We start from the raw sequence: 24,003 nt of genomic DNA on the forward strand, positions 1-24,003 counted from the left end.
GGCCGGGAACCCAGCCAGTGTTTACAGAAGGCAGGGTGGCAAGGTCTGGTCACAGCTCTATCTCACACATAGCCAGGAGCCCCAGTAGCTCAGTGGGTTACGTGTCTGGCTGCAAGGTTAGCAGTTCAAGCCCACTCACTCCTCTAAGTCAAAAAGATGAGGCAGTCTGCTCCCAGACGACCCTGGAAGCCGGCTACAGATTCGTGCCTCCCAGACAAGAAGATGTAAGCATTAGATGCGAAACCAGGACCTTCCGGACAGGGGTCCCTGCCTGCAGATGCAACTGGGGCTGACATAAGAGCGTACGTACCTCCTCAGAGCCAGCCGTATCACACCTAGACAGCCCTAGCTAGGCGTGGAACCTGTGTCCTCAAATGTGACAGACAAGGTAAGTGGCCACCCCCCTGCACTAGCCCAGGCAGGGCATCGTTCCTGGCTACCTGCCATGCAGGACAGTCGGGGAAGGGGGGCCTGGGGGCGGACAGGAGGGGCAATTTTAAATCCCAAACCCTTGATCCAAGACCAATTCATCTTGAGTCTCGCCATCAGGGAGAGAAGGGGCAGTCGAGTTCTGACTGAACTAGGAGTGACTGAGCCCAGGTGGTGGAATGGTTGTACACTGGGCTGCAAAACACAAGGCCAGAAGTTCAAAACCATCAGCCACTCTTTGGGAGAAAGACACAGCTTTCTACTCCTGGAAAAAGTGAGCACCTGGGAACACCACAGCGGTAGTTCTCCCCTAGAGGGTTGCTATGAGTCAGCACCAACTCGGGTCAGGGGCTGGTGACCAGGGCACCCTGCCCACCACTGCAGCCCGTGGTTCCCTTGAGCCTTGTCCTGCTCACAAACCTGCATCCACACAAAGGCTGGCTGGGTGGGACACACTCCACACCATCCAAGAGCACCCCTGCTCGGCTCACATTCTGAGCCCAATCCTCCCTGTCAGCCCCCGAAAGACACTCCCAGTGCCCAAAGGGCTGGACCCTCGAGAGGCGCCAGCAAATGGCCAAGGAAACAAAAGGGAGGTGGGCAGGACGTGGCAGCAGAACATCCCCCACCCGCCTCCGCCCCAATTCAGACCAGGGATAACCACACATGTGCAAGGCCTCACAACGTGTCCCTTCCAACTGGGCAGAACGATGCCCTCAGAACAGAGCCTCAGACAAAGGGGGTGGAGGGGCGGAGCTTGGCTTCAGGCAGGAGGCTGGGTTCTCTGGGCTGGTGGCAGGGAAGAAGCAAAGGGCATCCAGAGTGATAAATGGAAAACTGTGACTAAAGGGCACACGTGGCAGTTCCAAAAAGCTAACCTGGGAAGCTACCAAACGACACGGAACCCTTCACCTGGGATCTGCGCCACCCAGGGCGCTGCAGCACAGAGCAGCAGCAGGACGGACACACAGACGCCCGTGTGGGCTGCAGCCCTCTGCAGGGCAATCAGAGGCAGAAACGGGCTGCGTGGCTGGCAACAGATGGCGGGTAAACACCCCGCAGGACACAGACCCACGAGTGAGAGCCTCAGCCAGAGGGCAGGCCACATGGGAATGGACTTTGAAAACCAGGAGAGGAACAAGGTAGGGAGACAAGTTGTCACAGGAGATGAAATATCACAAAATGCCATGCATCCTCCAGTCAATGCCGGCCCATAGTGTCCCTGTAAGACAGGGTCCAACTGCCCCTGTGTGTTTCCTAGGTATACATTTTTATGGGAACACGAAGCCTCATCTTCCTCCCGAGGAGCAGCCAGTGGTTTTGAACTGCTGACCTTGAGGTCCCACTACTCCACCCAGGCTCTGATGCTCAGGGGAGGGGCTGAGATGGCAGTGACTTGTACTGAATTTGAAAGTCAGAAACAGCACCATCTTTCTATCGAGGCGTGAGCGACTGAGACTGAGTTGTGTGCATCCAATATTGCCACCAGCAAACGCCTGCCTGAGAAGCAGACAGAAGGGCAGGCTGAGCTGCTGGGTTTGGGAAGAGTCTGCCTGAACTGCCAGGGTTGCTGTGGGCTCCTCCTCTCATCTGCTGAAAGACAGCCCCCCAAACTCACAGGACAACACCACATCCACTGGAAGTGAAGCAGCCATTCTTCTGCATGCACTTGTGCTGAGTGTAAGCAGAACCTGCCCATCACGAATGTCTCCCTTCCATGTTTCTTGCTCACAGACTCTCTCCACCCCCCACCCACCAAAGCCTTCGGTGGACATCAGAGACCGCATCACTCTCTTCCTTGAAACTTGCCAATCAAGAGGATACTTAGTGCTTTCCCAACCCCAGCCACAAGTTTCCAGCCCAGAGGGCATATCTGTCCTTGACTTCTTTGTCCCAGGAATACCACTCTCTTCCCATCCTCTGAGTAGTCTGACAAGCTGTGCTTCCCAATAAAGCAGTGGTTCTCCACCTTCCTCATGCCGTGGCCTTTTAATACAGTTCCTTGTGTTGTGGTGACCCCTCCCCCCTAACCATAAAATTATTTTCGTGGCTACTTCATCACTGTAATTTTGCTACTGTTATGAATCGGGCGGCTCCTGTGAAAGGGTCGTTCAACCCCCAAAGGGGTCACGACCCACAGGTTAAGAACCACTGCAATAAAGCCTGCTACTCGATGTCTGTATTCTGACTCAATTCTTTTTTTTTTAATCATTTTATTAGGGGCTCATACAACTCTTATCACAATCCACACATACATCAGTTGTGTAAGGCACATCTGTACACTCATTGCCCTCATTCTCAAAACTTTTGCTCTCTGGCATCAGCTCCCCATTTTCCCCTCCCTCCCAGGCTGAGTTCTTGTTCTATCAGTTCTTTCCATCAGTGGCCTGTGGGAATCGGGGTGGAATGAGATGTTGGAAAATGGAAAACCTTCCAGAAACAGGAGCAGGGTCTAGGGAGCAGAGTAAGTGCCTCAGCTGATATCAAGCAGGCCCAGTGGTAGGAGTCGGGATGTTATCCCTCCGTGACAGAGGACCCGGAAACATCACTTCCATTTCCTGCCTGCACGAACTTCTGCTATTTTATTTATTTAAACACCTCAGCAGGGGCCACACAGACCTTCATGGCCTGGAGAAGCCAGCTATTCCTTTGTGACATACCCCCCCCCCCCCCATGAGTGTCTCAATGACAGAAACAGACAGCCCTCTAAATTCAACTGCCAAGTCCACCCACTTGATGGAGACATCTGCTTAAGATCAATGTACTTGAGTTTCTGAAGAGTCAATGACAAAAGACGTATTTGGGGAGAGAGAGGGGGAGTAGTTCAGGTGAAAATTTTACAGAACAAAAGTTTCTCATTCAGCAACTGATGCGCATTTTGTTCTGTATCTTGGTGGCAATACCTCAATGTTAACAGCATTGTTTCCACTGCCTCCTGGGGTCCTTGGACTTGGCCTTTCTCTCCTGTCCCCCACCAGCCTTCTGTGCTTTGTTTGAAGGGTCTGTCGCCCTTTGCTCACACACGATTGGCTGCTCTGCGGGTCCTTCTGGCGTTACTGTTCACCTCACCGATCCACTGTTCCACTGGACGAGCCCCAAGGGCCGGCTTCAGCTCCACCTTTGAGAGGTGCTTAAAAGTCATACTCTCCTTTGGGCCAATAAACCTGTTATTTCTTGATAAATACATATCTGACACCCCTCAGCTACTACCACCACCCCATCCACTCCAAGGGAAAAATAAGGAAATGAACATGACCAACCAAAATTTCACTCTTGCCCCTCAACTCAGTGAGCGCTGGCATGTCTTAAGCGGTGCTCACATTCCGCAGACCAAGAAAGAAAGCACAAAGCAATTTACAGCGTGTACGTGCATGTGCGTGTGTGAAAAGGCCTTTATTTTCCATAGATTTGCACACAGAATCCATTCACCTATATCTAATACCTGGGTTAAAGCATAAAACAAAGAACCGGTTCTGAGTCGCTGTGAGCCCAGATGTTGCGGACTAGAACTGCATCCCACAGGGCTTTTCCGGGCTGCCCAGGGCAGCGGGCTAACCCCTCTAGCTGGCCCTGCCATCATCACCACTGCTGCATCTTTTCCAGCCTGGGAAACGACATCATCCTTAACAAATCCTTCACTGAAAGAGAAAGCAAGTCCAGGCACACCTGTGGCCAGGTCCCTCTCCTCCTGCACAGCATCATCATGTCTCAGCCCCTTCGGCCAGCTTCTCCAGACCCTCGCAGAGCCCTGGGCAGAGCCAACAGTTGGTGCTCATCTACTGTGATAGTTACAGGATCTCCTGTCAACTTGAGGGAAGGGGTGGAGTCTAGTCAATCAATTAGGTCATAGCCAATGACCTTCTCCTGAGGATTCTGAAAACCTCTGTCTTCCTCCATGGAGGTAGGACACAAACTCTCTGTTACACATTCCTGTTAACAAGTCACATGGAGCTATGATAATGGCAGCCAGGGCCCTGGAGCTGAAGGAGTCTTGTGGAGGCCCACACCAGTGCTGAGATGCTTCCACCGCCACTGGAGCCACAGACTTTTCACCCACTGGCCTGTGATCTTCCTGCATTCGGCATCATTGCATGTGCTGCATGAGCTGGAAGAGGACTTTATGGATTGCTATCAGACACATGGGGTAATAGCAGATGTATGTTTTCTTAATAGATGATTAACTCCTGGATTCAAGGTCCTTTCCTGTAGATACTTGAGTGCTCCTGGACTTGATTCTCTAGTCAACCCAGTCTAATACATCGACGTAAATGTTGGGGACTCTAATTTACCTGCCATATCACGGAAGAAAGGTTTGACAACCTGCTTCCATCAAAGTTGCTGGTGATTGTTGTGTGAATCCCAACTCATGGCACGGCTGCCAGCTGGCGTAGCACCACCTCACATGGTCTGTCGGACTGTCCTCGTCCCACGAGCAGGGCGCCAGGTCTGATGGGTTCAAACCACGGGCCTTTCTGTTAGCAGCCAGAGCTTCTCACCCCCACCACTCCTCCATTTAAGATTACAGCCCCCCAAAACCCAATGGAGCACAGCTCCAATGTAACAGGAGGGGTCACCGTGAGTGGGGGGGTTGCTCAGTGGCAGGAGGTTTGAGTTTTTTCCTTGGAATCTGGCATCCATCACTATTCCACTTCCACCAGGAACATATGATACCCGAGCATTCCTGTCTGGAAATCACCACCCTGATTTCCTGCTGACGACCTACCCTCTCCCTCCTCGACTCTGAGTCAGGCTCTGGCTGCCTCACCATCACCATCAGCACCATCATTCCTTCTACATCGCCACCTCTACCATCATCTTCTCCTTCACCACCACCTTCTCCTCGATATCACCATGACTACCACCATCACCACCATCTCTTCCTTCTCCACTGCCACCATTGCCACACTTCCTAAGGACCAGCAACTGACATGGGCTGCGTCATCAAGAAACCCTGCAGGGCACCGAGAAGCTGGACTCCTCCCGGAGGTCAGACGTTGGCAGCTGCTCGAGCCGATGGAAGCCAGGAGGCCACCCCCCACGGTGTTCTAGTCTTCCACACCTTCTCCAGGGATGTGGCTAGAGCCACTCCTCTTGGCAGCTGTCCCCCAAAGCTGCGGAGCCTGTGCTTGAAAAGGCCACTTACAGATGTTGTTGGGCCCTGTTGAGTCCACCCTCTGCCCATCCCATGGGACAGAGCAGAACTGCCCGGAAGAGTTTCCTAGGGAGTCACCTTGACCTGGTGTCCCCTATACAGCATGACAGTGCAAGGTCAACCCAAAAGAATGAGACCCTGAACCAGATAGGCGGGCACGGTGGCTGCAAGGATGGACTCCCACTTGGGCAACCATTGTGGGGACAGAGCAGGACAGGCAGCGTTTCCTTCCACTGTACACGGGGTCAGAACTCACTCCAAGCCACACCAGCAGAAGTGCATCACTTGGTCCTGCTCCGAGGGTACCGCTGTGTGGGCGGGTTCAAATGACCAGCTGTTGGAACGGCAGGTGAGGCCCTGGCCACTGTGTCCCGGCTGGGCCCCCAAGGAGCTCCTCTCGGCCAAGCTCAGGGGCCTGCTGAAAGCGCCCCCCCACCCCCCGCAACCTCCCCAAGGAGACCGGGCGGGCCTGGACAATCTTGCAGAAACATCCTCAGATACCGTGCGCCCAGACCACTTCCAGCAACTGCAGACGCTGCATCTCTATTGCATCCAGTGCCCTCAGAGGCCGAGCTGTGGGCCTCCCAGACTGGCGGTGTGCCAGTACTGGGGCACCACCCTGATGTGGGCGAAGGGGCGCCCCGTGAAGCACCCGGCCTCATGATGTGGTCTCGGGGCAGGAAGTGACATGGGCACTGACCTGCAGGAGCAGCCCCACGGCGAAGAGCAAGAGCAGCCCCGGGTGCTCTGCTGAAGGTGGCCAAGCGCAGGAGGCACCTGGAAGTCCCCACAAGACGTCCTCTTGGCCAGGGAGCCAGGGAGCCACACCCTGAGCCCAGCCACGGTTAGTCATAAAAGGAGTTTGTTACAGGTTGGCCCTGCACTCACCTGCCAGGTGTTAGTCACTGGGGAGCAGGAGGAGGAGGGGGTGGTGCCTGGAGTGGTACTCTACCCCAGCTGGGAGCCTGAGGCCTCCACTCAGAGGCCTGGCTCAGGCCACCGCTGGAAGTGCTGACAATGGCCAGCCTCCTGGGCTCGGTCTTTGTGCACCTTACAGGAGTCACATGCACTGCATACATTGTTGCAGCCTGGCATTGCTGATGCTGGGAGCTTAGGGGACACAGAAAGAGCTGGTTGATACAGTTACAGACACTAAGGGGTAGGGATGAAGAAAGAAGACATCCGGCTTCATGTCAAACCACTTGCAGACTCTGCCCTTGCTGACTGCCCCCCACTCCCACCACCACCCCCACCGTCCTCCTCTGCTCCAATGTAGGACAGAGCCCCCTGCTTAGCCACGCCAACAGAAAAGGAGTCCGAACATCCTTAACTGTGGGTGGGCGATGTGGGTGCAGCAAACTAACCCCTAGGTCATTCCCACTCCCGTCTGGTCTCCCACCTACCCACCCCTGAGAGCCATTGTGACTTGGGGGCATCCACGCCTCCCTCTAATTATAGTTCAGGGAAAGCACCTTTCATTTATAGGTGTCAGGCGTGAGCCGCCTGCCAACAAGTCAATACATCAATGAAGCGAGTCTCCCAAGTGGCTGGGAATCCCTCCTCCTGCCTCTGGTGTCCCGGGACTCAGTCAGCACCCACCGTCAACCACCCAGCCAAATAAGGCAGGAGCCAACAGCGCTGGGCCTTCTCCTAGGCCTTGGTGAGAATGGCGGGCTGGTCCCCAACCACAGCAGGGCCCCGGGAAAGCTGCAGGGGCCCCAGCCCCCAGACTCCAGGGCTGCTCCCAGACTGCCTCTCTCTACTTTATCATCACAACGGCAGGTGGGTCATACGTTCAAATCCCGACCTGGTCACGTCCAATGTGTGGGTGGATTGGGGCAAGGATTTAAACCCTCAAAGGCTCAGGTTCTAGGCTGCAAAATAAGGTCTCGTGGCTGACCAGAGTCCCCCCACAACAGCAGGCAGGCCCTGACCCCTTACTGATGGATGTGATCTCGTCAGGAAATACAAGCTGCAAGCAGTCCACAAGAGGCCCTACCAGAGGAGGGTGGGTGCTCAGCCACCATCAAAGGTGTCACACAAAAGATGAGAAGAGACACAGACGCAGGAGGGAGGCAGGTACCTGGCGGTAGCGGAGGAACCTCCAGAGATGTGGCCACAAACTAAAGGACATGCCTGTGGCTGCAGAAACCAGAAGAGGTCAGGAAGGACCTTCCTGGTGATGGACAGAGAGCCTGGTCCTGCTCAGAACTGGAGTAGGATTGCCGGCACCCAGAACGGCAAGGGAAGAAGTGATCTGCCAAACCACCACCCCCTCCCCCAAGTGTGACCCTCTGTAGCAGCCGTGCCAGGACACTCAGGATCGGCTCTAACACCTCTGCCCCGAGGTGACCAGCAGCCTGTGACCATGGTCCCGAGCACACCAGAGGTGCTTCGGGGAGGGAGTCTACAGTGTGGTCAGTGAAGGGGGCAGCTGGGAGGGTGTTGGTGACGAATGGGACAGAAATTTCTGGAATCCGAGGCTTGAGCAGCTGTCGAGGGCGGCTACAGGGCCCAGCAGGGTGGGCCTCACAGGGGACTGGCCCCTGAAGCCTGGCCAGAAAACAGCACCCTCCCCGCAGCCTCTAGCAAGCAGGCCTCAAAGACACTGCAGGTTCAGGGACAGAAAGCAGTGCCACACAAACTGGAGTCATGCATGTTTCCTGGTGTCCCCACGCACTGGAAAGTCATGCCACGCTGGACCATAATCTATGACAAAGGAGCCCTGGGGGGCTAGAGGATTAGACACTGGGGTGCACACTGCGAGGTCGGAGGTTCAAACCCACCAGCTGCTCCTCAGGAGAAAGATGAGGCTTTTGGCTTAGAAGAGATGCACAGTCTGTGGAAATCTATGGGGCGGCTCTCCTGTCCTCTGCAGGGGTCTGTGAAGTGCGTAAGAAACTCACTGCCACTCAACCAGTTCCGACCTTGAGGTCAGCAGCCCAACTCAAAACCCACTACACCACAGGGGCAACGGACAGCCCACCCACCAACCCAACAGCTCACCCTCCTCTCCCACCCCTACCTTCTCTCGTTAGCATATGCTCCCAGCCCCCCAGGGCCCCATCCAACCTTTCAAGTTGCTGTGGACACTTTGATCCCACATAAGGAGCTCTTAAAAGGACCCAAGGCTCCTGGCAGACTTTCTTCATCCATTAAACTAAAACTCGGCTTTGCTTTTCGGCAGATGGCAGGGGTTTTAGTTTAAAGGTTTAAAAACGGATGCAGTTGAACCACGGTGTCGGCAAAGAATACTGAAAGTACCATGGACTGCCCAAAGGAGAAGCACAGCCAAAATGTTCCTTAGAAGGAAGATGGCAAGAGCTTGTTCACATACTTTGGACATGCCAGGAGGGACCGGTCCCTGGACAAGGGCATCCCTGCTACAGTGAGGGGCAGCGAAAAATGAGAAAGGCCCCCGAAAAGAAGGGCGAACATCGGAGCTACAACCATGAGCTGGGACACGAGAATCATCACGGGCATGGCGCAAGGCCGGGCGGTGTTTTGTTCTGTTGTGCGTGGGTCGCAATGAGTGGGGACTGACAGGCCAGGCGCTAACAGCAACAACAAACAAAAAGGTTTAAAGATTCTCTCAGGGCAGCACCTTAGGGGTTTAGCCAGTCTCCTCCGTGGCTCCAGGAAGCCGGAGATTCTGATCTGCATTTTCTCCCTCTGTACTTTTTGTTATATGTATACATACGAATTCAAGCTTAAAACCACAGGCACGTTAATCTAACAGGAATTATGTAGCAAGAGCCAAGGTAACCGTAACCATGGAAAACGGCAAACTCAGCTCCAAGGACTGAGTCTCCATGCAGAACACTTGGGCTGGGGTTTCAGGTCGACACCTGGTTGGAACAGGGGGGAGGTGAGGCTTCCAGCAATGGAAAGTGCAAACCCACCCGAAGCGCCAGCGCGCAGCCTGCTCCCCCAGCCCAGCCCAGCCCCCCTCATCTGCCAGAGTCTGGGCTGGGCTCTGGGGAGACAAGAGAACAGGAAGGTTGTGGTTCTGCTGGGCGGGGGCAAGAGACACGCTGACACCCCACACACAAACGAAGCCACACGAAGGATCTGTTCTTATGAGGGACAACACAAAACAAAATTTTATATCTCCAAACTCACTGCCATCAGGTCAATTCCAAGTCACAGCGACCCCACAGAACAGAGTAGAACTACCGCTCCTGTGGGTTTTCAAGAACTACCGCTCCTGTGGGTTTTCTTCATGGGAGTAGAAAGTTTCAGGGTCTCCCACAGAGTGGCTGGTGGTTTCAAACTGCTGACCTCAGGGTTAGTAGCCCAACTCATAACCCACTGTGCCACCAGGGTTCCTGAGAGACAAAGAGAAGAGGGAGAGGCAGTTCACTACCCACAGGAACCCTCCAGGCAGGAGGGTCTCAGAGACCTCACCCAGGGAGTGCCATGTAAGGTCTCTGAGACGAGAGGATGTTGGAAGCAGGGAGGAGGCCCAGATACTGGTCGTCCGCTGTGGCAGAGACACACCACCTCCCAGCTCTCAGCTGTGGAGTGAACTGGAGTTCTCAGCCCACATGGGCCCTCCACCTAGCTGTCTGTTGTTGTTGTGACCCCTGGGAGGCACCGCCCTGTCCTGCGTCAGCCTCACGATGGTTCCTAGGCTGTGGCTCATGGCTTCAGCCACTGCGTCCATCCATCTCCTGGAGGGTCTTCCTTTTCAGGCTGCCCCTCTACTTGCCATGCAGGATGCCCTTCTCCAGGGACTGGTCTCTCGTTTTCAGTCTTCTCACACGCCCATGGAAGCAGGACGCCGCCGAATAAGGAAGACCAACGAGGAGCCCATGCATCTGAAGCGTGGTGTTGGCAAGGGATATGGACGGTGCCGCGGCGGCCAGGAGAACCAACAGCTCTGTTTGGAAGCAGCACAGCCAGGATGCTCCCTAGAAGCAAGGCTGACGAGGCGCTGTCTCAGGTACTTTGGACGTGTTGTCAGGAGAGGCCAGTCCCTGGAGAAGGGCAGCCTAGCTGCATGGGGCCCTTAGAAAACAAGGGAACAGAAGACAAGGGTGACATGCGCATCAGCTCACGGAGAGGGGAGCAGCTGAAGGCGAAAAGACCAGCTCATCTGCCCCCATCAAAATTCTCCAAAAGCGAACTCTGCTGTGCCATCCACTCGACCACACAGTCACCCTACAAGACAAGGTAGAACTGCCTTATGGGGTTTCCAAGACTCTGCAGCGTCCGGAAGCCAACTGCCCATCTTTCTCCTAAAGTGCGGCTGCTGGATTCAAACAGCTGACTGCGTGGTTAGCAGCCTGACCCTTAACACCACAGAGCCACCAGAGCTCGCTCCCAAAGAGGTGATGGCCCTATAGGGCAAGTCTGCTCAGTCACATGAGGTCTGTCTAATGGAATCAGCCCCACAGCCCCAACAACCACCACCAGAGGCTGACAGGGATGTGGGAGGGCGTGTGGTGCAGAGGATGGTGCTCTCTGTCCTGAGAAGACCCCAACCCCCACCCTGGCTCCAAGTCCCTTGGGAGGATGAGCCCAGGGAGAGGGGCACAGGCCCCACCTCACCCACAAACCAATCTTTGCAGAAAGCAAACATTCCCATCCTTAGCTGAGGTGCATTCTCTCGGGAAGCTTGCTTATGGTGGAGGGTGGGGTCATGGTGAGAAAGTGAGAGGAGAGTGGGGAGCAAGGGGAAACCCTGGGGGCTGCTGTGCTTTCAGAGCCCCAATGGCGATGAAAAACAACAAGCTGACACCCAGGCTGCATGGATCCCTGCTAGAAGGCAGACTGGGTGTGTAATAGGCAATTATTAAAACATGCCAATGAGAGCCCAGGCCTCAGTGAGGGAGCCAGCAACACCCCCCCCCCCGCCCCTTCCAGTGGGGATGGGACACTAGCCCACCAGGATGGGGGCTGGGAGCCCCAAGGGCCAACAGGGTGGCAGACTTGGGCACAGAGTAGGTGCATGACTCAAGGTCCTGGGGAGAAGAGCCCCTTCAGCAGGAGAGGTAGCCAAGGGCCAGAAGGTAGTCTGGGTGTCAAGTCAGCTTTGGGGAGAACTGGGGGGATTTGGGGGAAGGGGGCGGAGAACAGAAGCCCCGCCATAACATGTGCGCCCAGTTTAACTCAGGCTGAGCCGGGTTCTGGGATCATCCCTGTGGGGCCCAGAATCCCCCTCTTCAGCTCCAGTTCAACCGAAAAAGGCACCCGCTTGAGATGGGAGTCCTAGAACTGATCTGGGGGGCCAAGGTCTGCCTGAATGAATCTGCACACACAACGGCGAGATGAGATGGCTTAACTGTGCCCTAACTGAGCACCCGGCAGTTGTGGCGGTGCCGTGGACATCTAGGTTCACACCTGTGCTGTGGCCACACCTGGTGGGAGCCAAGTACCGGGGAGACACGGGGGACTGTCTACCCACGCAATCCCTTCTGCAGACCCCACACGCACTCAGTGCCCCAGTAAGTCCTCAGCAGTGCACGCATGTGTCACAGAGGACTCCGCACACCCAGGTCACCCACGTGGGCCATGGGTGACAAGCAGCGTGCACCTTTCTAAGAGAGGGAACACTTGTGCAGGATCATCCACGCCTGTGCTTATTGAGGGGGAACTAGACTGGGTAGGAGAGTTGGGGGGGGGCAGCCTCAGACCCCCCCCCAGGAGGGGTTCTCTGCCCCTTACAGGTCCATGTCATCCTGTACAACACTGTTCTGCACCCAGGTAGCAAACCCAAAGCATGACATGTCCTAGCCAGGAGAATGGGTGCTCCACGCCAGCACCTCGGCTCCTCCTCCAAGCCAAGTCCTCATGTGTGGGGGAAGAACTCTGTGTCCACTCCCTCACCAACCACACGGGCTCAATCTGGGGGTAGCCCCTGCCCCCGCCCACCCCACGGTGCTCTCAGACGAATCACATGCTGCCCCGTGGGTTCAGGTTTGAATTGTATCCGGAACAACACAGCTAGCTCTTGTCCTCCACAAGTCAAGGCTGACTGACCGGCTGCCCTGCTAACCAAGGCATCGCAGCCCCGGGACACACGCAAGCAGCACCTGGCTCCTCCTGGCGGGACGCAAACCCCCAGCTGCCCGAACGGCTGCTTCTCGTAAAATCTGGTAGCGTCGATGCCAAAAATAAAAAAAGTGTCCATCTGGGAAAATGGTAGGGTCCACTGAACATGCTACCTTGTCTCCAGGAAAGTTTTCCAATAAGAAGAATCAAACAGGGAGGGGAGGGGAGGGAGGCTCCTGGTGCAACGGTAATCAGATATAACCAGTCACCTCAGGGGGTTTGTTCCTTAGCATCAGGAGCTGAGAGCCAGGTCTCATGGGGAAATCCAGTCCACTGGTAAGGAATAGTACTCAAGGTTGACGTTTGACTGCCGGGATAGTGAGAAGTATCTGGGGGTCTTAAAAACTTACAAGCAACCAAGAAGATACAAGTATATGGGTCCTGACTTGTCTGGAACAAAGGGGAAAGAAAGAAAGCCAAGATTCAGAGAGAGAATTAGAGGACATGCTGACCACTGCCCCCTTCACCTCGGGACCAGAAGAACTAGATGGTGCCGACAACCACCAAGACACACTCTGATCAGGAATCCAGTGGACGGGTCTTGATTTTAAAAGGGTGGGCACTACAGAACAGACCTGAACTGCTTCAAGAACCTCACGGAGTCTTGTCCCACGTTTCTCCCATTCAACCCACAGACTTCTAAGGTGATCCCCGTCGGAGCTTCTTGGTCAGATAGAGACTCGGGCGACCCTCCAAGGTAAGGGTGCTCAGTCACCCTTCCGATCTGGACATGAACGGACCCCTCGGTGTTTAGACCAACACTAGACGGATCTGTCCGGGGGGTGCAGTAACTGTAGGAGGCCCTAGCCCCTTATAGCCATCAACCCAGTAAGATCTGAAAGGGAGTATTTCCCAAAGGGCAAAGTGCAGAGCATCAGGAGGAGGAGAGGTGGAAACAAAAACAGAGGGAGGGGCGGGGCTGGGTGCCTCGTACTGAGGGACTGCACTGGCCGAGAGGAAACAAAATGTGTCTGAATCATTGCTTGGAATGGGACGAGCTGCTCCATCAGCCGTCACCCAACCCCCAATAACAACAACAACACAGCAAACTCACTGCTGCCATCCAGGCAATTCTGACACTCCTAGCCACCCTGGAGGGCTGGGTAGAACTGCCCCTGTGGACTTGGAGACCAAGGCTCTTTGTGGGAGTAGAAAGTCTGTCTTTCTGCCGAGGAGCGGCTGGTGGTTCCAAACCACTGACCTTGTGAGCAGCCTGATGGGAGCCACTATGCCGCCAGGCCTCTCCGACTCCCACTAAGAAGTTTGAATATAAAGCGTGTAAAAAAAATTAACATGTACACATATGCTTGATACAATTAGCTTTAAAATGACCTTTAAAAAAAGGTCCCCACTCAAATTGTGGTGTATCAGTAAATGTGACCATCTCTGTTAGTAAAAAATAAAATGATGGGGTGCCACAAGCCCCTAACCAGATGCCAGGGGGCAGGTCCTTGCCCCGCATGCCCAGAGGTAGGACGATGTCTGAGTAAAGGCCTGTTCCCGAGACAACCACCCAGAGGGCCCCCACCCACATCAAAGCCTCAGCCAAGCGGGCCATCTGATTGTCCAGACACACACGGCTGCCCGGGTCAAGGATCTTTGTGCTCTGCCCAAAGAGCACAAACTGCTGGACCCAGCATACCTCGGAGCTGCAGGAAGTGGTGGGGGTTCCAGCCAGAGAAAACACAGCCTGGGTTTCAGCACATCTACCTAGAAAAGTGGAGCCCCTTTGCAGTACGAGGAGGTGCCCTGGTGACATAGTGGGTACGTGTTGGGCTGCTAATCACAAGGCCAGCAGTTTGGAACCACCAGCTGCTCTGCAGGGGAAAGACGAGGCTTTCTACTCCTGTAAAGAGTGACAGTCTCAGAAACCCCCAGGGGCAGCTCTCCCCTGTTCCTCTAGGGCCGCTGTGCGTTGGAACTGAGTTGAGGGCAGTTTGAGTGAGAGGGGTCCCTGGCTGGAGCAGGGCTAACACCCACCACCAGCAGTGACTCCCTCCAGCGCCCAGCTTCCTCCCTGACCCTCTGGCTGCTCGATAAACTCTTGTCGGCATCGACTCAGTGACTGTGAGTTTTTGCGGCATAAGAAGTCAACATGTGCAGCTGTGGATCATAATGGGGGGCCTGGAGGGGTCTCGAAGGAAAGGGCTGGTGATCCACTTGGCAAAAGCTGGCTTCTAAGAACACTGGGGTGCCCAGTGCTGCAGAGGCACACAGGGTCAGCAAGAGTCAGAGCCCATGTTTGTTCTGGTCATCATCATCTGCCAGGCAAGGCAGGTAGGTGGGCTGACGGTCAGGCACACCATCCGGATGGGCCTGCAGACTCCTGAAACACTCTCAGGCTCCCGGGCAAGCCAGCCCGTTTGGTGAACATGGCAGAAAGCCCAGGATTCAGGTGATGGAACAATGAAGCGAAAATGCTCCCCTCACTCCCAGGCTAAGGGGACCGGAGGGCAAGCACATCTTGGGTTGCCTAATGGTCCTGGGCTTTCTACCTGGACCAACAGAGCCCGGCTGCCCTAGGGTAGCGCGGGGGCTTCTCTGGGCAGAGAGGAGCACTTGAGGGACTCAGCTGCCAGAGTGAGGCGATGACTGCACCTCACCTCTGGGGCGTGGGAGCCCACCATGTCTTCCAGGGTCAGAGGGAATTGGCCCGCACAACGGGGTCAGCAGTGCCCTGCACTGGGGCAGCACAGCACAGCTCAGGAGCCTCCCTTTAAAGGGAGACCAAAGACACAGTCAAATCCCTTCTTCCCAAACCTCAGGGCACCTAAGGTGGGGTCTTCCCCATATTTTCCCCCCTCCTGTATTCTAGGACAAACCTGAGCACCTCGCTCCACTTCCTCCACGCCCTGCCCACCCCCCCCCCCAGGCCCCTGTATGTATGTCCTGGGGTCTCCTCTAAAGTCTCCCTCTCCTACCTGGGCCCCCCTCTCCGGTCCAGGCCAACCACCCTACATGGCCCTACCACTGCTGACCTGCCCACTGTTGCATCCCACGCCCTCCCCTTCCCATCAGACCCCCACCCCCACTGGGGTCCTCCCCATGATCCTCCTGCCCCTCCTGGGCCCCACGTCATGGTTCCTGGATCTCCTACAGCACCATCCTGGAGGGCCCACCATGGCCTGGCACTCCAAGGCCCCCTCCACACCACCAGGGAGCCCTCCTTGACTGCGCTGCGCCTGGTTCCCATCTACCCACACGGTCCGTACCCCTGCTGTCCCTCTCGCATGGTGCCAGGCATAATTTTTTAGCTGTTTCCCAGTCTGTTCCAACTCGTGGCAACCCCATATGACAGGGAAGCAAGGCCCCATAGTTTCCAAAGTGCCCTGCTGGCACTGTGGCAGCCAACCACACAGTCAAGGGTTCAAACCACAGCCTCTCAGAGGGAGCGAGATAAGGCTGTACCTGCAGCCTGGGAAACCTGGAGTCAGGACCGAAGGTTGTGCCGTGACTCTTCCCAGGAGCACGCAGGGTAGCCGGGTGTATGAGAACTGCCAGCAGCCTTTCAATCTGCCACTCAGACACACCGCCGGGGTTGCTGCCTGCCAGGGCTGTGTCTGCTTGCATCGTGGGGTCTCCTTGGCAAAGTGGTGTGTGTGGACTTCTAATCTTGAGGTCAGCAGTTCAAAACCACCAGCTGCTCCAAGGGAGAGAGAGAGAAAAGACTTCCTATTCTCATAACGAGTTGCAGTCTCACAGGGGCAGTTCTGCCCTGTCCTACAGAGTCGCTATGGGTCCGAATCAACTCAGGGGCAGTGAGTCTGAGGGAGAGAGGTCCCAGGCTGAAGCAGGGTTAATGTCCCCCCCATACACACCTGCCCCTCAATGTCCCAGCCTGTGCCCCACCCCCTCTAGCACCTCAATAAAATCTTGTCTATTGATTCTCACAAGCGCCACTTCCCATACCAAACAAAGTGAGGAGAACCACGGCCCTCCCAGCACCATCCTTCAAATAAATATTTGCCTTGGTGAAGCCGTGGGAGACAATTTGCTGGCCTGCCCGCCCACCCGCCTGCCTGCCTTACAGCCCTCTGCTCCCACAGCACCCAGGCTGGCCCGGCCGGCAGTGGCCTCTGTGGGACAGGGGGAGGTCAGCAGGACAGAGGATGAAGGACAGGGAGCTGCTGCCCACACCTGGCTTTCCTCACTTCTTTGGCGTCTTCAACACAATTGCCATGAGCAGCAGGCACTGGGGCGTGCTCCAAGAGTCTCCATCTCAGTGCTGTCCAGTCGCAGCCAACTCAGTGACCCCGTGGGACAGGGCAATACTTAGAACGCCCCCTGTGGGTTTCCAAGACCGTCACTCTTTTTGCAATCAGAAAGTCTTGCCTTTTACCCTCGCAGTGGTTAGTGGTTTCAAACTGCTGGCCTTGGGGTTAGCAGCCCAGCATGCAACCACTACGCCACCAGAGAGCACACCAGTAGGTAACAATGCAGACCACAAGTGTTCAGAGCAAGAGCAGAGGGTAGATTTGCTTTCAGAGACACCCACCCCTACCCACAGAGAGGCGGCAGGACCCTGAACAGTGGTGGTGTAAGCATCTCAGTGCTGGCAGGGATCTCAACTTGGCTCCTCCAGCTCCAGGGCACTGGCATAGCTCCATGTGTCTTGTCACCAGGAATGTCTCACAGGGAGTGTGTCTGTGTCCCACCTCCAGTGAGCTATTTAGGTCTGTAGTGCCTCCAAATGAGGTCATCAAGCTGCCGCCTGAGTGACAGACTAAACTCCACCCCTTCACTCTTAACAGTCTCAAATTGACATCAGATTATGTAACTACCACAGAGCCTTCTCCTGGGTGTGCAGTTAACTGAGGGATGGGGGTGGGGGCACAAGTCCAACTAGAGGTACCGCAGAAGAAAGGACGGGCAACACCAGGAGTTGGGATTGACTACAGGGCGACTGGTTGGCCCCCTCCGGGAAGGTGGTGATCAGAGTGGACACACAGAGGTGGGAGTGGGGGACAGGGGTAAGAGAGGGTCCTAGCAGGCTGGTCACCTCACATGCACCCACCTGGATACTGGCTACAGTGAGGAGGCAGTTGGCGAACATATTTTCTGGATGGGGACATCTTTCTGTCCCCATGCCAGAAGTCCTGGGTTAACATCCAGGGCACTCGAGTCAGGGTGGCTACCTGGAGTCCTGGCGGTGCAGCGGTTAAGTGCTCAGAAGCTAACTACAAAGTCTGCAGTTCAAACCCACCAGCCGCTCCACAATCGACAGATGAGGCAGCTGGCACCTCACTGTACTCAGTCCTGGAGGTCTTCAGGAGGCGGGCTGGACTGGCCAGCATGGGGTATGGGGAAGGTGGTCTGGACACCGATCCCTCACACACACACAAACACACCCCAGTCCAACCACACACGGGCACTTTAGAGGGGCAGGTTTGTTTTTGGAAAGGAAACAGTGTTTTGTTTTCCTTTGTTCTTAATCGAGTTCCCCAGCCTGAACTTTTAATAGGAGCAGTGACGCTATCCCAGCTCACTGCAGCCCTTTCCAAACAGCATGTGGGCGGCCGGAGAGGGGCTGCCGGAAGTGTCCGCCCCAAAAGGGGGCCGGACTCATCACCCACCTGCAGGGATGGCAAAGAACCCCAGCAGCTGGGGGATCTGGGGGCCACCGGTTCTTTCCAGGCCCACCTCTTTCCCATAAAAACAAAACAAGCCAAAAATAACAGCTGGCCTAATGCTGAAAACAGGCATCCCAGCTAGTGGCACAGTGGTTCCCTGTTGGGCTCCCAACTGCACAGTCGGTGGTTTGAAAACACCAGCTACTACTCAGGAGAGAGACAGGGCTTTCTACTCCCCTAACAAAGTTACAATGTCAGAAACTCACAGGGGCAGTTCTGCCTTGTCCTGTCCAGTAGCTGCGGAATTGCCCTGACCACAGGGAATTTAGAGGGCTGAAAGCAATGGAGCGCACACACCAAGAAAACTCGCCATGCTGCCGGCCAGCCCCAGGAGCTGGTGAAGTTCTGCCAGCGGCCTCCAGAGGTTACTCTGCAGGCACTCCAACGCAGGACTCAGATGCTGTGTTTCTCATAAACAGAAGGTTTCTGGCCACTCGGCCTTGAACAAGTCCCCAGGCCCCATTCCTGTAACAGTGAGTGTCCCTGCTGATCCTGTGTCCCATGCTGGTCACCCTCAGGAGACATCACACTTGTTCCTCATGCTATCACACTAGACCACCAACTAACCCACCGCCATCAGGCCAATTCTGACCCAAAGGGACCCTAACCATCCCCACCTCCTGCCCTGTGTACAGAAACCAAAAACCCAAACTCAATCACTGAGTCGATGCTGACTCACAAAGACCCTATATGACAGGGTAGAACTGCTCCTGTGGGTTTCCCAGACTGTAACTCTGTACTAGAGTATAAAGCCAAATCTTTCTTCCTCAGAGCGACTGGTGGTTTCGAACTACTGACCCTGCATGCAGATCACAGCTCAACGCATAACCACTACACCATCTGGCCTCCTCTTCTGTGCACACACACCAACAAACAAATGCCTGCGGGTCGCCTCGTTGCGATCTTCACGCGTTTGTAGTGGGCTGGAGTGAAGTCCACGCTATTGCCAAGGGTGACCAACATGTACGTTTCTGATTCTTCCCAAACATCAATACTGTTCACACGTGCACACATCCCCGAAAACTTACACGGAAACAAAAACACCAACTACCATCGAGTTCATTCTGATGCTTAAGGTGTGTAGCCAAAATTCACTGCCATCAAGTTTGTCCTGACTCGGGGCAACCCTCTAGAACAGGGCAGAACTGCCCTTATGGGTTTCTGAGACTGCAGCTCTTTATAGGAGCAGAAAGCCTCATCCTTCTACCATATGGTAGCTGGTGGATTCAAACTGCTGAACTTGTGCATGTGTACATGTGCACACAAAGACACACACAGCTTCTGAGGCTGTAAATCTTTATGGGACCAGTCTCCTCTTCTGCAGAGCAGCTGGTGGGTTTCACCTGCAGACACTGAGGTCAGCAGCCCAACACCTTGACATAAATCTCACAGGTAAGTACTAACGACACACGCCACCCTTTCGGATGATCAAATCAGAAACGCACTGGTTAGGAGGGGTCAATTCGGACTCCTAAACCCACTGCCCCTGTGGGTTTCCAAGGCTGTAACTTTTTACAGGAACAGAACGATCTCATCTTTCTCCCCTGGAGCAAATGACTGGTGGTTTTGAACTGCTGACCTGGCACTTAGCAATTCAAGCCTTAGCCCACTATGCTATACAGTGTCACCTGAGGAAAAATGGAAGCAAGAGGCTTCCTGGTGGCCGAGGCCCAAGCCAAGGCTCAACACGATTGTTTTAGATCATGATGCCGGCATGTCTGAGAGCCCATGTGAACCCTCGTGAAAAGGGCTGGCAATTTTGAGTACCCCTTCTCCCCAAACCAAGTCTCCCACCCTTAAGAAGAATGGCGACAATAACAATAACCAAGTCCCTTCTCCCAGAGCTGCTGGCAGCCCCCAGCCCGCGGCGGCTGCGTGAGTAGCACCCTCAAACACTCCAACGCTGCAGCCCAAAAAAGACCATCCGCAGCGACAGCAGGAGGAGTGGCAAGTGTGCCTGCCGGAGAGCCCTGGTTAAACAAACTCACCCATCTGTCCCCGGGAGCCGGGTGGGCCAGGGGGCGGGAAGTTCCAGCCTTCACTGGCAGGAACAGAACTGAAGCCAGGGAAGCCCCCCTCTTGAGCATAGACCCCACCCTCCAACCCATCTGCTCCACTCTGGATGGAAAAGACCCCAACCACTGGCTGGTGATCAAACCAAACCCAGAATCATGGAAACCATGGGAGGGGGGGTTTGCAGGGGTGGGGGGAGGGGACGGGGTGCGGTTCTGTTCTTTCCTACAGAGTCGCGATGAGTCGGAATCGACTTGATGGCAGTGAGTTTGGGAGTCAGAATGGACCCGAAGTCGTGGGTCTCAGATTGGTTTGATTATCTGACATAGGTGCTGTCTGTACCCCTCCGCCCCCAGACCCCCAATACAGCCAAGATCCCATAACCTGGTTTGGCCAGAGTCCCTGAGCGGCACGAGAGGTTCACACACTCGCCTGGTGACTGAGGGACCTCAGAAAAAAGGAAGGCCTGGTGTGGCAGGTTGAACTGGGAGCCCCCAAAAGGAGCTGGTGTACTCCCTAATCCACGGAGAGCTCACTGTCCTATTAGGGAACCAGTGTTTCTGTTACGTGAGAGTGAGGCAGTACTCTGGTAGGATGCGTCTCCTGTCCAAACCTTGCTTGGGGGTTGAAGCATGCAGAGCGGGGTGAGAGAAGGGTACCACCACATGAGACGCACCTAGGAGCTCAGAATGGGGACCTTCCCCCAGAGGAAGGGTGGCACTTTCCTCTGAATTCACATTTCTAGCCATGGTGGCAGAGTGGTTACAAGTTGGGCCGATAACCACAGGGTCAGCAGTTTGAAACTACCATCTACTCTGCAGGAGAAAGATGAGGTTTTATCCTCCTGAAAAGAGTGACAGTCTCAGGGGTGGTTCCACTCTGTCCTATAGGGTCACTATGGGTCAGAATCAACTCAAGCCTCCCAAACTGTGAGAAAATAGAGTTCTGTTCTTTACAGCCACCCCCTTGTGGTACTTCTGCTTTCGCAGCACCAGATAACCAAGACGCCTGGCCATCAACTGCTTCTAAGCAATCAGCCCCTGAAGCCCCTAGATCACAGTTGTACCCTGATCTACAATGGGGGTGGGAGGTGGGGGGGGGGCGACGACATAATTTTGAGTACAGAGGGCAGCAGCTGGGCGTCTGTGTGCTGTTCACTTGCATGTTGTTGCCTTGGGGCAGGGGTGTGGGGTGGAGGGAGTACAAAGCCATGGTGCTGGAAGGCTTTGGACCACACATAAGACACCCCCACCCCATCCAAGAGGGCAGAACAATCCCGTATCCCCAACGGGCACCCCTCACTGGACACCAGAAAAGAGGGACCCCTCTGTAGCCCCGCAGCGGCACCACCCTGCATAGGAAGCCAGGAGTCATGATCAGGATTTGAGATCCCCATCTGTGCGGTAAGGTTCCTGCAATGGGGAGGGCTAGGGTTCAGGTTCACATCAAAGCCCAAGCTCTGGATTTTAAAAGGAGCCGAGCCTGATCCGCTTGGCAGCGCTCAGTCCCTTAAGCCGGGGGTGGGGGGGTGGGGGGGTCTAGAGAAGGGCCAGGGTGCAGTAACATCGCAGTGTGAACTGCAAGAAAATTCAGGCGTGAGACCAGACTGGCTCAGAGGCCAGAGCAAGCTGGAGCCCGCCTTAAGTCAGCACACACCTGCAGGGCACCAGGCACTGACAGGGAAGAGGAGGCAAAAGAAAGGAGCTTCAATTCTTAACCAAATAAGAGGTCTGGTTTGGTCTGTCTGGCTGGGTGGCAGTCAGCTGCAGGGCTCAGGGCATGTCTGGAAGGAGGTCCCGGCAGCTGCTCCTCTCTAGTCACTTCCGGGCTCCCCCACCGGCTCAGGGGAGCCACTAATAACCCCCGAGGCCCAGTCAGTTCCTGCTCACAGCATCCCCGGGGAGGGAGGAGGCAGGAGCATTCCCTGGGCCGTCCCCTTGGTAGAAGCAGAACACCAGCGGCCCTTCTGTGAACAGTGAGGCATGGATGGTTTGAGCCCCGTAGGGACCTGGTTCCCCCGACCCCACCTTGCCCACAAAGGCTCGGTTAGTTTGGGGATGTCATCTGCCAAAGGACTGCTGGACACGGCAGCTGGGAATTTCACCGGTGCCCCGGGGCGGGGGAGGAGCATGCATGGCACACAGAGCCTCAGCCATCAGATGTTCCACAGAGGAAAGCTGTGGCAGTCAGTGTCCATGCATATGGTGGCCTTGGACACCCCACGGGGCAGTTCTCTCTGTCCCCAGGGTCACTCACGACGAGCCAGAAGAGCGTCAGTGGTAGCGGGCGAGGGCGGGGTGGGGGTCAGGGCTTGGGTTGGGTGCATTATGTCAGGAGCCCCTGTGTGGTACAGACAGTAACCAGGCTTGGGTGCTAACTGAGGGACTGGCAGTTGGGAGTCCACTCAGTGACAATGTGGAGGGGAAGCTTAGTGGCCGGCTGAGACATTCGGGGTCATCATGAGCCAGCGCCAACCCCAGGCAAGAGTACGTTACGCAGAGCCCTTTTTGGTCACTCAGCGTGCCCACCAGTAGCACTGGCTCTGGGTCTGAAACGTCTTCACATTCAACACAAGAGAGAAACACCAACCTTGGGCAGGCAGCCCAAGAGCTTTGTCTTCCTCTTTCTACACAGAAGTGGAATTTCTGCCCCAACGCTGCCACCGGGCATCTGCCTCACACCCAAGCCAGCCGGCTACACCCAGAGGGTGCCCAGCTATAAGACCCGGGTTCTTGGCGAAACCAAAAAACCAAACTCACAGCCATAGAGTCGATGCCAACTCATAGCAACCCTATACAACTGTGTAGAATTGCCCGGGGGTTCTTGACCAGGGTGAAAGAACCAAGTGTCCAAGAGCGAGCCAGTCTGCACAAGGTCAGGGTGAGCCGAGGCACCCCACCATGGACGACACAACAGGCAGAAGGCAGAAGAGCCCTCCTGTCTACCAGGAGACAAAGGGACACATTACATGGGATTGAATCCCAGAAACAGAGTACCCCCTTCAGCCCTAAAGGGAAATGTGTCCAGGAAGACAGACAGCCGCAATGTTCCTTAGATGCCAAAGAGGTCAGGCTTATTTCTCATGTACTCGGGATACGTCCTTGGGAGAGACCAGTCCCTGGGGAAGGACCTCATGCTTGGGAAAGTAGAGAGGCAGCGACAATGAGGAGATGGAAAACTGCATACACTGGCTGCACTCAAGGGCTCCAGCAACAATGGTGGGCATGGCACAGCACGGGGCGGTGTTTCATTCTGTTGTGCCCCAGATCAGTGAGTCAGAACCAACCCCAAAGCCCTGGACAGTAGCAGCAAAGAGAGGGAAATGTGGCTCTCTGGCCAGCAGGGTCCAACCCGCTTGTAGGAGCATCCATCCAGAAGCAGCATCATACAGGCTCGGGGACAGTGGCAGTCTGGGCCTGGAAGGACATGCGGCAGCAGAAGGACAGGGTATTTCTAGGATGTGGATCCACCAGCGATGGCCAGGCTGCAGGGCCCTGGACAAAGTGTCATGCTGGATGACAGAGCAGTGACCAGCCCAGTACTCAAGAATTGTATTAGTGGGTTACAAGGCCCCCACCCTGCTCCACCGAGAAACTTGAACTAGTGCTGATGTGGTCCGTGTTGTTAGCTGCCCAAGACTCAAAGTGGAGTGATCCTAGGGGACGCAGAAGGGTTGAACCACCCCCCACCCCACCCCATGGGTTTCCAAGGCTGACAATCTTT

General features: G+C 55.4%; 1 protein-coding gene across 2 annotated transcripts in view; it reads right to left on the bottom strand.

Annotated features, from left to right (window-relative positions):
• Positions 1-24,003, bottom strand: part of AGAP1 (ArfGAP with GTPase domain, ankyrin repeat and PH domain 1) — a 411,022-nt gene that overhangs the window by 381,613 nt on the left and 5,406 nt on the right. The gene's annotated exons all lie outside the window — the stretch shown is intronic.

The sequence above is a fragment of the Tenrec ecaudatus genome, chromosome 13 (genome assembly GCF_050624435.1).
Source record: "Tenrec ecaudatus isolate mTenEca1 chromosome 13, mTenEca1.hap1, whole genome shotgun sequence".
NCBI lineage: Eukaryota > Metazoa > Chordata > Mammalia > Afrosoricida > Tenrecidae > Tenrec > Tenrec ecaudatus.